Source organism: Ambystoma mexicanum, chromosome 6p (genome assembly GCF_040938575.1).
Source record: "Ambystoma mexicanum isolate Mex_15411 chromosome 6p, UKY_AmexF1_1, whole genome shotgun sequence".
NCBI classification, from domain to species: domain Eukaryota; kingdom Metazoa; phylum Chordata; class Amphibia; order Caudata; family Ambystomatidae; genus Ambystoma; species Ambystoma mexicanum.
In genome coordinates, this window is record NC_090935.1 from 223,599,467 (window position 1) to 223,616,764 (window position 17,298).

Here is a 17,298-nt window from a genome sequence, read left to right on the forward strand (position 1 = left end):
TTTATTGACCGAATGATCTGTTGATTTTTCCAAGCGTAAACATCTTTTATTAGTATGCCTTCTGTCTGCCCTCTCCTTGTTGTAAAATGCTAACAAGATGGCACGCTTAGAAATCCTTGGGTAACAGAGCCTCTCTCTGATTAATACTAATGCACAATGGAGATCCTGCACCAATAGATGTGTTCCTTTATTTAGGCCTTTTCACAAATAAATGGGTGTACTGCAATGGCTAGTACTGTTTTTTTAAATAATTCGCCCTTGTTCATTTGCATGAATTAATTTTTGTTCAGTCCATCTTTTTGGGTCAAGTTATTTCAATGGAACATAGAAGTCCATCATTACATTCTTAAATTGGTTTGAGGCTTATTTCAATGGCCATTTAGTCCTCGGTCATAATAAACATAGCTGGAGGAATAGTAGCTCATAACAATAGGTGGTATTATAATCTATTAATACTTGCAACTCTTCTTGAAACTTCCGAGGATCCTCATGTATTTTAGGAAACCTTTTAACAGTAATAAAAATATCTGTTGAACTCCACAATGCATGTGCAGTCACTATTGTTTTGCATGTCTCAGTAAACTGTCTTAAGGTGTACACCGTGGCAGCACCTTGTGGAGATGTGTTAGGAAGCCCTTTGAAAGTCAAAAGGTGCACTTGCTCTAGGTAAGGCACCAAAAAGATTAGAGATCAGCCTTCTATCACTTACTGCATCAGTAACTGAAAGCAATCTTAAAGTAGAACCTCCAAATAATTACAAAGGGCATGGACTGGCTGTATGCAGGTGGTTCACAGATTAATATGGGTTCTGGAATTTCACCTGCCCACCCGATAGAGGGCACAGCATATACCATCACATGGGATTAATCAGGTACCTGGTCAAGTATAGGGTTCAATATAGCAGGATTATATTCTAGAGATTCCTTCAGTGGGAGTACGCCTTTGAAAGCTGGCTAAAGTCTGCCATAGCCTTTTCTGTATAGGTACAGCCAAATGTGCCAATTCTGCTTTTAACTCCTTCGGCCCGTCTTACTCCTTTGGCATATTTCATGGTTCAGGTATTGTATTTTGATAGCCGCTGAATGCCAAACAAAGAACGCATTTCTCTGTCTTTGACGGACATTCAATCGCAAGAGCTCTAGAGCTCCTCTTAGACAGTTCCATCAAGATCATATTTGCCTTTCTCTGGAATTGCTTTGCGACTTTACCTAGACAACATGACTGCCGCTCAATTAACATGCCCCACACTATTTTTGCAAAATCCCATCCGTATTCAGATAGTGGTCCAGGTGCTGGGTACGGAAAGAGGCAAGGGTTACACAGACTAAAAATAGAAGTGGGATCAGGGCACATATCTAGTATGAACAGAAATAGAAAGTCCTAGATGAGTGTCTGCAAAAATTCTACACCAAAGCCGTATAGGGCAATACATTGAACCTATAGCAGCACAAATTGATCAGGTTTGGAAAGGGTGGACTGACAACTATTTCAGTGACTTTTTGGCACCTGTACAATGTTCTCCATTGCCAGCCCTATACAACAACCTATTTCCAGTTAGAACTTCTGAGACTTGCCAGATATATAAAAGACAGTCAGATGGTGTGGAGCTTTTTAATCTTCAACCAAGAATCATGCAATACAGACTCGCTACACTTACACAAACCCCTCTCAAAATGTACTGTACGGATTCAGGGGCTTGATACTACCAGACAGTCGTCTTACCATATTGGGTATTGAGAGAACTCTGCAAGACATATCCAGAATAACAATTAGAGACAGCAACAATAAAAACTTTAAAACAAAAGCCCATTTCGCTCTTTCAAAGGCTCACAGACACTTCAGCGAGATACGCATTAAGCAAAAGCCTTGTACATTTTCTAGAGGGCAGGGATATACCCGAAGGGCTCATCCACGACGACCCTGCCAATGTAATTGCAGGCCAAAGGAACCGAATTTGTCACAGAAAATACGAATACCTCAAACTCAAGTGAGGTTAATTCAGAAAATTCAACACTGCTGGATAAACAGACATCATGCAAGTTCCCATCCCACCCTGAACAGCTGGCCTGCCCAAAAATGCATTACCCTTTCCAGCACATTGATCTCAATGGAACAAAGGGAATATTTCATGACATCACTATGGAGGATTTCAGTCTTACCCAATTAACACAATAGCTCACGGACAAACTCACACAATCGATGTCAGTTCAGAGTCTTCAGAAAAGGGCCAAAGCAGATGAGTTTGTCAAATGTAATTAACCATTGGTATTCTTCTAACATTTGTTTGAGGACACTATCAACATGCCCCAAAATATTGCCAGTGTAAAGATAATTTACTCGAGCAGCAGATGAGCATTCAAGTAAACATTGTAACGTTGCCATGCTACCTTTTACAACTCTGCATTCAGACATCCACTTTCAAAATGTTCTCTCCTCAACTGTTCTGGGACAAATACTATTAACATATTCTTTACAATTCACTTGCTATTACATTTCAGATTAGCATGCCTTAAGCATACATTTGCGTTCTAGGACGCTTGGGAACGGTGTACCAAATCTGTGTTGGCAATCATGGTACCTGTTCAATTACAGGCATAGAAAAGTTCATATTTGTCACGTAAAGTAAACTGTCATTTGTACAGTACTTGCTACTGCCATTGTTTTTTCTTGATGCAGTCTTAAACTGGGGATATTCAGTCTAGAGTATACGAGGAAAATGTAAGATGCAAATTATGAAGGCATGGTGTAAGTGGGAGCAGAGAAGATAAACTAGGTAGAGCAGGAAGATGCAATAGAATAGGCATGGTGCGCAATATCTTCATTTGGCTATGAGCAAGTGTAAGGTGAACAGAGCAAACTTGTACATAGTTTAGTGTAATTTCAGCAGATGAAGTTACTTCATTAAGCAGTACTCCAAAGTCTATGTATAGTTGGTTAATGGGCTAAAGATGTGAATGAGGATTCTCATCTTTGGCAGAACCTTGAACCAATGTCGATACAGAGTGCTTTCAGGTTTTGCCTGCTGTGGCGGGTCAGAAAGAGGACTCAAGTCTTCTAACATTTTTAAACTGAGATGATGTACATCTGCCCCCACTTCTATGGGGGTGTTCCCATACCTAATAAACTAGCCACAGTGCTCATCCGTCAGTGAAGGTCTTAAAAGAATCTGTCCACCATCCAAACTAACCCCAAATGACCCTACCACTAGCATAACAATTAAGTACAGGAGAAGGACTTCTCCTGGGTTTTGCCTTACAGGCTTTGGTTCAATAGCAGATTTTCAAATAGTTGTTCGTGACTTCTTTGATTCTCAATACTTCCTTGTGGTTTGGTTTATACTCGCTATGGAGTTTCTCTGATTGAGAAACCTACTCATAAGAACAGAGCCATTAGTCACTCATTAGAGCTGTACTGTTTTCGTTGAGTCTCTTTATTCTGACAAGTAGGATTACTCATAATTGTCCTTCACTTCCCTTGGGTTTACGTTTATCGTCCGTGTATTGACTAAGACTGGTCTGAGGCTTCTCAGAATGAGTCCCATCCACTTTTCTTGGTTGCTCCATTATAGTCTTACCCCCCAGTGAGAAAATCAAGAAAACCTTTGCAACCACTCATTCGCTTTCGGTGCCATCGTCTGTGACAGACTAGTATGAAAGTTTATATAACTATTCTCCGCTTCCCTCCCGGGTCTCCTGCTTACTGGTCAACCTCAGGTAGCACGTCACAGGCAGTTCTTTTCATTCAGGTTGTGTTCCCCACTTCACTTGGCAGACTTCTTGTATTCTTTCAGTCTTATTGCATAATTTCATCTAGGATGGCTTTCCGGTACCCAATGTACCAGGGCAATATGCGGCTCCAGCCACGTAGTGGTCTCAGCATCACTGCCAAGCCAGTCAATCCACCAGTTGCTTCATGGTCACGCCACCACTTGTGCCTTCTGACTCTCCAGTTTCCAGGACGCAATGCGTCGAGCACTTCTGCCTCAGCTCGCCAGCCGGTTCTCTGGGGTTCCCAGTCTCCTCCCATTCTCATTGTGACAGAGTTCTGGCCTTTCCCCAGTGTAAGTCCGTATCGCTCTCTGCGTTCCGCAACCTCTCGCCATCATCTCCTGGTCCCAGTTACATTTGGGGTTTCTATTTAAAGGGACATTAACATTTTCAGTTTTACAGTAACGCATAAGCGTTCCTTCTTCATATGGATCCTGGTAGAATATGCCTGTAGAGAGAATCTTCGAAGAATCTTGAGGGAGTTCCCCCACGTGCAGAGTCTCTCCCAGTGATGTCCACTTGCCTCAACCCGTATGGAGGGTGTGGCAGAGCAGGCTCACCTCCCTAGTCTCACAAGCAGGGGCCTCCCCTTTGGGCTAAGGGACACATTCGCACAATTCGTCACACTGCCCTCTTCTTGTGGGGTCTAGAACAATTACCCAAAGATTGTGGATTTTAGGTGTTTCAGTACCAAAGTCTCAGACCTAGCTACACAGTTCCAAATTGATGCTACTCAAACACTGAAGGGTGTTAGACCACTTCCTTAATGGAAGAGGGTAGATTGATTAACCAGATCACCCCTGGAGTGCTTGTCCTATTCTGCAGTGCACGGGAATGAAAACCCCAATGTGATACACATTTCTTTAGCAAATGCGACTAGTTCTTCTGGTACCAAGCTCTGCAGTACCATACTTTACAAGTAGTACACTCAGATGTGCAAAACGCAAAGCGCCATAATGCTTAATGGGCAGTTGTAGATACTTTTCAATGAAGGCGCCTCTTTGCCACAGATACATAATGCCACATACAAGATACTGAATGGTCTCAAATCCCTCTTACATGAGATACAAAGCTTGCAATCTTTCCACAAAGACAAACTGGGCTTGTGATACTAGACCATTCTTCAGCATGGATATCAACCATGTTCTCTGCAATCTAGGCTAAATTCCCCAGACCGAAGTGACAATAACACCAGGTGAAAGATCACAAGGTCGGAAATACAGTACGCCATGGAGAGCAGCTGAAAACTTTCTATGAAACCGGGCGTGCAACAAGTTGTAGTGATAAGCTGCTAGGCGCTTGCAGTAACCTGCATTTGCACTAACCCACTGAGCTATCTTGTGTGTATTAGAGCCTATTCGAAGCGTGGAGGAAAATGCTGACATCAACCAGGACTCTCAAACTGGGTGAGCCTGCATGCTTGCAAGGGGTTAATTGCAAAGGCCTTTTTTGAAGACATAAAACATCGTGCTTTAGCAAGAGGCTCCATGCAGTTCGTGGGAGCCAGGCATTGCTTTGCCCGTCTTCGCTCTGCAAGTCAGGTGCACTGATAAGACAAGAATGCAAAGAAACAGTGCCCGAAGCCTGGGAGCCAAGACTGGCTGTTTCCAGTCTTGTAACTTTCCAAGCAAAAAAAACATGTTTACTGCCAGGAGGGAAGAGCCTAGAAGCTTCTCGAAGAGCTGACACGTCATGATGATTGACGTGCAGCTCCTAATAAGAGAACTATACTTGGACCAGGGAGGGGGGACTCATCCTGGACTGTTGGAAAGACGTGCGTATCAAGGACAGTGCCTGGACGACCAGCTGTGCGCTATCAGGGCCGAGGCTCCTAACATCACATCCCTGCTCTGGTGTAGGACTGTGGGGGCTTGGCCAGTCCTCCCCTCCTCTGCTGAGGAGTGCCGGGCACCAGATAGCGGCGAGGGTCCTGGATGTGATCAGATCGTATCTTCATCTACATTTCATTAGGAGCGTAAGACCAAATAATTGCATATTCATCTGTGATTGATAATTGGCATTATATAGCTTGCACTCTCTATTTCCACATTATTATAAATTGCTGCTTAGTTTTCATTAGTCATTGTAGATAATAAATGCAAGCATCATATTCTGTGTGATTGGCTTTTTTCCAGACTGAGTTCATCGTGCTTCTTAAACCTTATTTGTGTGGGAAGGTAATTAGGAGTGATTTACTTTGCACAAAGGGCTGGATCCCAGGGAGGTGCGGGTACTGTTTATCACTACATTTGGCGCTGTGAGTCAGGGTTTTCGAGCACGATGCCCTTCTGGAAAAGAAATACAAAAGATGAATGCAATGGGGAAGATAGTGCACTCTGTCACATTCCAGGATGGCCGGCATCAAATGCTTGGTCGGGTGTGGCAGATATTTTGCATCGGTACTCGGCACCGATGGCATGGGACATGCTTGAAAATGATGTTTCCCCGGCGGTAATTAGTAAGTGCTTGGAGAGTTTACCGCTTGAGAAATGCAGAAAGGAGCTCAAGGCAGCAGGAAATATAGGCTGGTTATTCCTGCAGGCGCTCAGAAAGGTGCATGAGAATGAATTGCTTAAAGATGCTAAAATTAGTAAATTAACAGACGAGATATCCCTGCTCCAAGAGCAACAAATTATTATGAGAGAGACCCTTGAATCGTCCGTTAAACGGGCTGATCAGATGGAGGACAGGTGTGCCTCTTTAGCTGTGCGTGTAGCCACGCACAAGCGCAGACAGCAGCGGGGCAATCCATCAAAGATAAGGATTCGCGCGCTAATTAGGAAAGATAACTGGGACCCAAATTTATGGTCGGGTGAAGTCAGTGATAGTGAAACTGTGCAAGCACATGACTGGAATGAGTCTGTTGAGATTAGACTTGCTGAATTAAATTGGTCTGATGGAGAAGAGCTGGAATGTGTTCCAGAGAAATGTGTTTATCCAGCACGGCCATTAATCACTAACAAATCAAAGGGCCAAGCTGGCGGTGCAAATATTCAAAATACAAGGATTGTCCGTGATTATACACAGACAGAGCTTTTAGAGATTGCTAAGTTATTTAGACAGAAGCTAGGTGAAGCACTTTTGACTTGGTTCCTTCGCATCTGGGACACGGGTGCCGATAGTATCTTCTTAACCCCAGAGGAACTGTTAAAGATGGGTTCACTCACTACTAATGTGATGTTGGGACAGATAGTGCGCGGTGCGCTCGGACAGCAAGGTTCTCATTCCTTGTTTAATTGGCTTCAGACTGCCCTAATGAATCTGTATGGGAGTCCAATGGATATGGAAGAGAGTTGGGGCTGTTGGCAGTCACTAACTGAAGCAACAAACCAGCTTAGAGAGATGGGTTTGCAGTGTGCACTGTACAGTGCAAATTTTGCAGGGCCTGACATGGAGTTGTTTACAGCTGGCATGCGCGCACGTTTGTTAAGAAATGCACCGAGTCACATGAAGGGCGCATTGCTTTCATTGCTGGGTCCAGCGCAGGGCAAAGCCATTGGTGAAGTGGCACTTCTGTTAGGGCAACTAGAAGGGCTGGATGTACGCAAAGCAGCACGTCTAGTGGCTGCAAACAATGATTCAGAAAAAAAGCGTGGTAAAAATGTAAAGTATAAAGAGAAAGCTGATACTGTTGAGATCACACGCAAACAAATGTGGGTGGACCTGCTAAAGGCAGGAATTCCAAGAGATGAGATAGATGGTAAACCCACATCTGAGCTGCTTGAGAAATGGAAAAAAATTAAAAGACAGGGACGGGAAAAAACTAAGCCCTCTGCACCCTCTGAAGAGGAGGTGTTAAAGCCCAAAGTGCGAGCAAAGGGTTACCCTGATTTGGCAAAGAACAAGTGGGAGGTCCCAGACCCCATTTTTGATTGAAGGGCTGGCTCTGTCTTTGAGGTACGGTTAATAAAGAGAACTAGCCCCAGAGACAGACGCCCTTTTGTGCCACTTACCTTGTACTTGGATGAGAAAGTAAAACATGTTTTGGCTCTATTAGACACAGGAGCTGAGGTAACCATTCTGAATGGCAATCCCAGTAAATTGTCTGGTCCCAGAGTTTTGGTCAATGGTTATGGGGGAGCAGAAACTGTTGCAAAAGCCTTTAATGTAAAAATGTCAATTGGTGAGGGATTGCCTTTCACAGCAAATGTTTTGATTGCAGATATACCAGAGTACATCCTTGGCATGGATGTGTTGTTGGGCAAAAGTGTGACTACAGATTTAGGCGAATTTGTTTTTGGCAATCGAAAAATCCATGTGAGAGTTGTTAACCCTGTTGTGGTTGGGCATGCCAAATGGTCCCCCTTGCATTTACCTCCTCCTGCTGACCCAGTGTGTGTGAAACAGTACCGGTTGCCAGGAGGACATAAAGAGATTGGTGAAACTATTGAGTCATTGGTGAAAGCTGGCATAATGAGGCCGGCAGTCAGTCCATTCAACTCGCCGATCTGGCCTGTCCGCCGCCCGGATGGGGCATGGCGTCTGACAATTGATTACCGCATTTTGAACAAGAAGGTGCCGCCCTTAGCTACGGCGGTGCCAGACATCATTACCCTGATTGAAAACCTTACGAGAGAAGTGGGTGAATGGCATGTGGTCCTTGACCTGGCCAATGCATTTTTCTCCATTGATATTGACACTGAATCACAAGACCAATTTGCTATCACTTGGGGAGACAGACAATTTACCTTTACTAAATTGCCCCAGGGGTATGTGCATAGTCCCACTCTGTGTCATGGATTGATTGCCAGAGACTTAAAGATGGTGCAATTGGATAATGTATTTATTGCTCATTACATTGATGACATCATGCTGACTAGTGTTGAGAAAGAACATGTAGAAAATGCTGCTGAAAAGTTGATCACACACATGCAAAATCGGGGGTGGGCCATAAATCCCAAAAAGGTACAGGGGCCTGCTCAAGAGGTGAAATTTCTAGGTGCAATCTGGTCTGGGTCAGTTAAGAAAATTCCCGACCCGGTAATTGATATGGTTCAGCAGATGGCTCCACCAGCAGATAAAAAAGAGGCACAAAGATTCATTGGGTTAATGGGGTTTTGGAGAAATCACATACCTCATTTAAGCCTGATACTGAAACCCATTTACAAAGTCACCAGAAAGAAACATGACTTTACATGGGGCCTAGAGCAACAGACTTCCTTCCAACAGGCTAAAGATGCATTGCAAAATTACATCACGCTGGGGCCCCTGACAAAAACTGATCCTTTTGAATTGGAAATTCTTGTCTACAATGACGTGGCTGTGTGGAGCTTGTGGCAAAAGCAAGGACATAAAAGAGTGCCACAGGGGTTCTGGTCAAGGAAACTCACAGATCCTATGACAAGATACACTCCTCTTGAGAAACAAGTTGCTGCAGTGTACTGGGCTCTAGTTGAAACTGAAAGAATCACAGGCGAGCAACCAGTGACAATTTGCACAGAAATTCCAATCATGGGCTGGGTGCGTGACACTGCTGCAAATGGGAAAAGTGGCAGAGCACAAGACGCCACTCATGTCAAATGGAAATGGTATTTACAGCAACGTGCGAAAGCTGGCCGCACAGGGGTTTCCAGACTGCAAGAACAAATGCTGGAGGTAGTAGATCTGGATGCGATGCCTGAACCAAACACCCATGTGGCGTTGCCAGAATCTCCCTTCAAAGTCGCACCAGCCTATGATACATTGACAGAAGAAGAACAAAAGTCTGCATGGTTCACGGACGGCACGGCAAAGTATGATAAAGGGCAAAGACACTGGCAAGCTGTCGCATTCCAGCCCCATCGAGAAACACTGCTAATGAGGGAAGGTGTGGGAGGATCAAGTCAGTATGCTGAACTGCAAGCAGTGGCCTCCGTGATTGAACAGGTGAAGGAAACAGAGACTGCATACATATACACAGACAGTTGGGCCACATATCAAGGCCTGACACATTGGGCACCGGCATGGAGAAGAGATGGTTGGCAAATCAAGAACACGCCGATCTGGGGAGGGCCAGACATCTGGGAAGAGATGTGGTGCAAAGGTGAGAGGTGCAAAATCTGCATTGGGCATGTCGATGCACACATGCCCCCTGACACCTCACTGGCTGCCCTGTTCAACAATGAAGTGGATCAAATGGCAAAGATTCGCCCAGTGACAACACCGCAAGAAGCTGAGGTGCTGCAAGGGATGGCGGATTGGGCACACCAAACCTCAGGGCATCTAGGGCAAACAGGAACTTATCAATGGGCAAAAAAGAGACAATTGCCCATTACCATGGATCAAGCCAGACAAGCTGCCTCCCAATGTTCCGTGTGCAGTGAAGTGAAGCACTACCCTCTGGAGAGGAAGCCACAAGGCCCTTTGAGAAGAGGTGAAAGAGCTGCTAGCGTATGGCAAGTTGACTACATTGGCCCTTTACCGCCCGAGAATGGAAAGCATTATGTGTTGACCATGGTAGACACATACTCTGGACTGTTATTAGCTTATCCAGCCGCCCATGCAGATCAAAGGGCTACCTTGCAAGGCATGGAATACCTCATCAGACACTATGGCATCCCGGATGAAATCCAATCAGACCAAGGCAGCCATTTTGCTGGACACAATGTGCAAGACTGGGCACTAGAGCAAGGCATAAAGTGGACACTGCACATCAGCCGATACCCAGAATCCTCTGCTCTGGTGGAACGTAGCAATGGGCTGCTCAAGCAACAAATAAAGAAGCTGACTAAGACTCACACTCTCAAGGGGTGGTCCAAACATCTGGCACATGCACTGTTTGAACTGAACAATCGTCCACTGGGAAATCGCCAGACACCCTTTGTGAGACTGACAAGTGAGAAAGTGGAATCTACAAAGACTCTTGTTGTGTGGAAAACTGACAAAGAAGCTAAGCTGCCTGTACAAGCCACTGCAGGCAGCATTGGACTTGATCTATCTACCTGTGAAGATGGTGTTATACCGGCGGGGCAAACCAAATCCATCTCGCTGGGTATTGGCATCAAATTGCCGGCTGGCACTTATGGACGCATTGCTGCACGATCCAGCCTGGCAAAACAAGGCATTGACATATTAGGAGGTGTGATTGATCCTGATTATAGAGGGACTGTTTCGGTACTTTTACATAATGCTGGTGCATCTGCAGTACCATTAACCAAATATGACCGAATTGCACAATTGATTTGTGAACAAGCAGTTGTCCCCCTAGTAGTAGAAAGCAAGCAATCTCCAGACACTACATTGAGGGGGGAAGGAGGCTTCGGTAGCACAGGAAAAAAGGTGTGGGTGCACCATCCTAACAAAAAGCCTGAGGCTGGGGAAGTGTTAAGTCAAGGTGTTGGAAGTACTTATGTTGTACTTTTGCATAATTCTGATGTGCCTGTTTATATTCCCGCTACTAGGCTCACACCACGAACGTAGAGCAGTATGAAGGGGATGGGACTTGCCTTGCTGTGGGTGCTCCTGGCCTGCCAAACCAACGCTTTCTCTGTAAAGAGTGGGTTATTGCAAGACACTACATGGACTCTGAGAATCGCATGCACTACACCTGATGCTCCAGTCCTGCGTGATAACTACAACCGCACCGTAACCTGTGAGAAAAGTGTTACAAATGAGTATCCACATGGAACTGCAAGAGTTCTAGATTGGCACATTGTTGGACACCTTTTATCACTAACTCATATGACTGGCGCCTACGAGATTTTAGGTCCAAAAGTTTCAGTGAATGGATCAAATAATTTGTTTGATGTTTCATGTTTCTTTTGTCCCAAGAACTGCAACGAGTGTACTCGCCAAGATTTTCTGGACTATAACTTAGCCACATGTTCTTCATATAATTGTACGTTGAAACAGCCTATACCAGATGGTAGTATGGTGTTTGTATCAAAAACCAATATTGTACTTGGTAGGCATCCCACTTGGAGGATGGTGTTTTTCAAATCTCACAAAGAGGAGTTGGTAAAACTGCTAGATTTTCCAATAGTAAGACAACATTTAAATTGCAGACATGTGATGCACGCTTCCATTATTTCAGAGGTACACTTAGACATAGACTTGTCACGGGGCAATGTCTCCTTAGTACTACCAAGCTGCTATAAATGGAGTCAATTTCTATGGCCCATCACCAAATTGCGCGTAGCTAGGGGTTTAGATTCCTTGATTGCGGGTGCAGCGGGAGTGGGAACGGGGGCTTTAAATGCTTTTGACATAGAAACTGTGCGCAACAAGTTAGCCACTATGGGTTCTGATGCCAGCGGCGCTATAAAACTTCTGGCTCAGTGGGGCCCATTGATAAGTCCTACCCTGCGCAACACTGCTACAAGTATTGGCAACCATTGGAAGTGGCAGAATTTCAGCTATGAAGACATTTTCTCTGCCATAGGACAGGTCAACAAAACTGCTAAAGACACACGGTGTATTTTATGGCAAACTTTGCTAAATCAGCAGGTGTTAGCTTTCCGCTCCGAATGGGGGCGACTATCTTCAACCCACTGGCACACAGAGCTACAGTTACCAGCAGACATATGGATTAAGCCGCTTGCTTTTGATTGCATGAATAACACCTGCCATGCGTTAATGCAAGTGAGTAGGACCGCTTATGCTCTAGAAATATGGTGCCCTTTTATAGTACTGCCTATGAAAATCAATGGTTCCTGGTGGGTTCCGCAAATACGAGGGGAATGGTTAGACAGCCAAAACTACACCATCCACAGTCACACCTGCATGCCCTGGGATCAGGGGTGGGTGTGTCCCCTAACTGGGAGGGTTCCGGACCCATGTATACATCCCGTAGCAGGGGAGTGCACCTGGATGCAATACCACATAAATGGGACTGACATCTTTCAGATAGATCAGCATACAGCTTGCGTAGTTACTAATCATTCCTTGCTTATTAACAATTATAGGTTATTAGGGAATCCTCAAGTATTTTGTGTAGATCAAGTTGTGACTATCCTAGACATTGTTACTCATACCCTATATTCTCTAACCCAGTGGTCTCACACTACTCTGCATGCTGAGCTCACGCATTTGCTTAACTGGACTCTATCCTATGGAGTGATTACTGCCCGGCTTCAAGCTATTAGACAATTTGCTCAAACTGCTTGGAAAGATTTCCAGACGCTAGCTACCTCAGTTATTTCTGCAGAGTACAAGCTAATAATAGACAGAAACCAATTAATCAAAACTGCTGACCATCTGCAATCTGTTACTACTCACCACTGGTGGGATATATTCACTGGATGGTCTCCCTCCTCCACTAAACTGCTTAATATAATACTGCACCCATTGCTGTGGTTGCTGATTTCCCTAATATTCATACTTATCGTCTTCATTGGACTCTTGCGCAGAATGTCTTTCCTTTATACTAGAATGTCTGCGCTAGAGAAACGCTTAATTGGCCTACAGCACACTGTGCATGCTTCCAGATCATGGAACTGAGTCAGCATTTTCAGGCCTCACTTCGAAAGGGGTGGAATGTAGTGATAAGCTGCTAGGCGCTTGCAGTAACCTGCATTTGCACTAACCCACTGAGCTATCTTGTGTGTATTAGAGCCTATTCGAAGCGTGGAGGAAAATGCTGACATCAACCAGGACTCTCAAACTGGGTGAGCCTGCATGCTTGCAAGGGGTTAATTGCAAAGGCCTTTTTTGAAGACATAAAACATCGTGCTTTAGCAAGAGGCTCCATGCAGTTCGTGGGAGCCAGGCATTGCTTTGCCCGTCTTCGCTCTGCAAGTCAGGTGCACTGATAAGACAAGAATGCAAAGAAACAGTGCCCGAAGCCTGGGAGCCAAGACTGGCTGTTTCCAGTCTTGTAACTTTCCAAGCAAAAAAAACATGTTTACTGCCAGGAGGGAAGAGCCTAGAAGCTTCTCGAAGAGCTGACACGTCATGATGATTGACGTGCAGCTCCTAATAAGAGAACTATACTTGGACCAGGGAGGGGGGACTCATCCTGGACTGTTGGAAAGACGTGCGTATCAAGGACAGTGCCTGGACGACCAGCTGTGCACTATCAGGGCCGAGGCTCCTAACATCACATCCCTGCTCTGGTGTAGGACTGTGGGGGCTTGGCCAGTCCTCCCCTCCTCTGCTGAGGAGTGCCGGGCACCAGATAGCGGCGAGGGTCCTGGATGTGATCAGATCGTATCTTCATCTACATTTCATTAGGAGCGTAAGACCAAATAATTGCATATTCATCTGTGATTGATAATTGGCATTATATAGCTTGCACTCTCTATTTCCACATTATTATAAATTGCTGCTTAGTTTTCATTAGTCATTGTAGATAATAAATGCAAGCATCATATTCTGTGTGATTGGCTTTTTTCCAGACTGAGTTCATCGTGCTTCTTAAACCTTATTTGTGTGGGAAGGTAATTAGGAGTGATTTACTTTGCACAAAGGGCTGGATCCCAGGGAGGTGCGGGTACTGTTTATCACTACACAAGTAGGCATAGATATAAGCTATTGTAATCAACAGCAAGACACTGAGGCAAGTACACTTAACATTCTGCACCATTAAGCAGCCAAGAAAATATCTGTAAAACAAAAGAAATATCTAGTTCCTGAAAACATAAGGGAATCAATTTTCTCTCAAGAAATATTAACCAACCGTCTTCCCACACATCAATGACGTCACTTCCTTAAAAACATGCACCTTTCCTGGTTACATCCAACAAGTAGATTGCTGGTCAAGTTCCAGGTTTGCACAGTTATTCAGCATTGCAGATGTAGGTCAAATTGCTTCTTGATGGCACCTCTTTAGGTTTGCTCATTTGACTAACATGAGCTTTTGCATTCTGGCACTTCCGCCCCTGCCATCACCTGTGTGCTAATGTTCCCCTCTGATCATTAGTTCAGTGGGGGAAATGCTGTAGTCATTCAATTGTATGCAACCTTTCATTGGACACAAACTAAGCTTACCTCTAGAGAACGAGTCACTTCTGGGTGTTAGGGCAGCTGCAGTTATCCAGTCTACTCTGCTTGCTGTCCATGTTTTTTTTTCTCACCCATGTCCACAAGTCATGGGAGAGATGACCTGTAGCTTAAAACCGACATGGGCTCATACAGGGAGCTACACGCAAGCACGCTGAAATAAAGAATTACAAGCAGCAGAAAGCTACAAAAAACAGCTATTCATTGTTCAGTTCGCTGTTGCAATAGTCAGATCACTTACTCTTTAGGCAGCTGTTGCTCAATCTTATATCACAGCAACTGTTATTGCCAATCAACACATTTATAGACAGGTCATAGAAGTGCTATATTTCCAGCATCAGGATCATGCCCAACTTCCCAATTGTTTCTTTAGCCACTATGGAACCCCACATGCACATTTTCTAAAAGCATCACTTGCCCTTAAGGTTGTAACCAAGTGAGTACTCAAGTCACTGCTGCCTTTATTTGCTAGTTTACCGCTGGATGGATCTTGGGGCTATCCTCTGCTCTAAAGTGACACAGACGAAAATTATTACACAGTAGTTGGAGCACGGTAAGGGGTACCATGAGGGATATTCCGGAGTCTACCTGGCTGCTTATCTTGAGGAGGCAGACTACCTTAAAGCTTTAAGCAAGCGTTGGGAGAATCTGTTCATAAGACCATCTACCTGGCCATGTTGTACATCATCCAATCAATGAAGGGCAGGCAGACATCCATGAGGGGAAAGCTAAAACAAAACCAAAGCTGTGTATGCCAGTACCTACCTGGTTTCGCTCCCGATCCCCCCCCCCCTTGCCCACAGCGAGAAACTGCATCCACCCTCTTTGCTCAACCAATGGTGTGGTAACTGAGCCCAAAAGAGTTCCTTCATCCCTCCAGTTCCTCCCCACACTGTGCCACAATAGATCCTCATGGGGACTCATCCACTGTTGAGCATGTCAACGCATTACTTACAGTAGGCAGAATGCCACACCCCTTACCCTCGACATCAAGGGACCAGGGCAAGATTCTGGGAGTGAGATCAGCTCACCTTCAACGAAAGGTGAAGATCAGTCTCCTCAAACATCAGAATCCTCAAACATCGGCACAAACGCCCAGTCTGAACCGGTTTCCTTGAGAAAGGCAAGCTTTGTAGGCAATAATGGAGCCGAGTGACTCTCCTTGCATTCATAGTAATCTCCTTCCTCTAGCTTGGCAGAGTGCATGTCCGAGGCATCAGAACCCGACTGTGGGGCTTCCATTGAGGGGAAGGTGTCAACTACTCCAGAAATCAGCCACAAGATACTCACTTGTGGGAGGAATAGCCATGAAGACCTTAAGATGCATTGCTCTGTTAAGGTCCAGACGGTCTAGTAGAAAGTGCTAAAAAAACAAGCTTCCCACTAAACTTCATGGTGAAAGCCTCATGGGCTCCAAGCAGTGCTGCTTGGTGAAAATGCCGTAAAGAGGCATGGGAACATCTTTATCAAGAACAACCCAAAGTGGGTTGTTTTGACTGCCTAGATCAAGGTTGCCCAACATATGGGCAGCAAGCCACGATGCAGCCCTCCAAGCCATTTTACGTGGCTCGCAAGGCTCAGGAGCAGAGACAAAGGTTTCGGGTTATATTTGTTGTGCGGCCAAAAAGACAAAACCTGGACACAGCAGATTTATGCAATGTCTGTCGGGTACCTGTATCTGACAAACATTGCATGAATAAATAAGCTAACCGGGTTGTGGCCTAGGACCAGGTCGTGGCGGAGGACTAACTGGTGCTGATGCAGTTATAGTCCTCAGCCACGACCATGTTAATTTTAAGAAATGTTTGTCCGATAAGTGGACCCACAGATTTATTTATGCAATGTTTGTCGGGTACATGTATCCAACAAACATTGCATAAATAAATTCACTGGGTTGTGGTAACCGGGTTTGCTGGCCGCCTCACCCTCGCTTAGCAGGGCTTCCAGAACAGGCCCAACCCCTGCCCTCTTGCTAGCAGCTCATACCTACCTGGCAGGGGAGAATCTGATCAGAAAGGCAGATCTCCCAGAGTGAGGCTCATCCATTGCACATCGGATTTGCTGACTCCTGTGATGTCCCCAAATGTGAGATACTCAACTGCATTATTTCTGGTAGTGGTGGACTGCGTTCGCACCTTCCCCCGATTCATTGGTGAAAAAGTTACGTGTGCGAGTCAGGTTGTTTGCACACAGAGCCCCTGGTCTTGCAGCAGTCAAGAAGGCCAACCTTGAGCAGCTCAGGGGTCCACAGCCCTGATGTATTGGTGCAAGAAAGTCACATGCGTGAATAGGTTGGTTGCGCACATAGCCCCGGTCTTGTAGCAGAATTTTGCTGCAGTCAAGAGGGCCAGCATTCGTTAGTGGGGTGAAGTGCACAGGCGCCTAACCCCAGACTTGTGCGCCCCGTGATATCAGGTGCCCCGTTCTTGAAGCCACCCTGCTCTGGCTCCATTTTCGCGCTTAGGCCCTCCAACCTTAAGGCACTGCCAGCTCATGGGGCGGCTGGCTACCAGCTGCACCAGTCGTGCCATGCCTTCATGGTGTTGCCATGTCCTGCTGGGGGGCACTCCACCCGAGACGCTGTTAAAGGATAGTTCCGGGACTTTTTTTTTAT

The 17,298-nt window shown here is 45.3% G+C and overlaps 1 non-coding gene across 1 annotated transcript; it reads left to right on the top strand.

Annotated features, from left to right (window-relative positions):
- The first annotated feature begins 16,666 nt into the window (after positions 1 to 16,666).
- LOC138512730 (U1 spliceosomal RNA) lies at positions 16,667 to 16,828 on the top strand. Its single transcript, XR_011281510.1, has one exon. It is a non-coding gene; the product is annotated as a U1 spliceosomal RNA (small nuclear RNA).
- Positions 16,829 to 17,298: the final 470 nt, after the last annotated feature.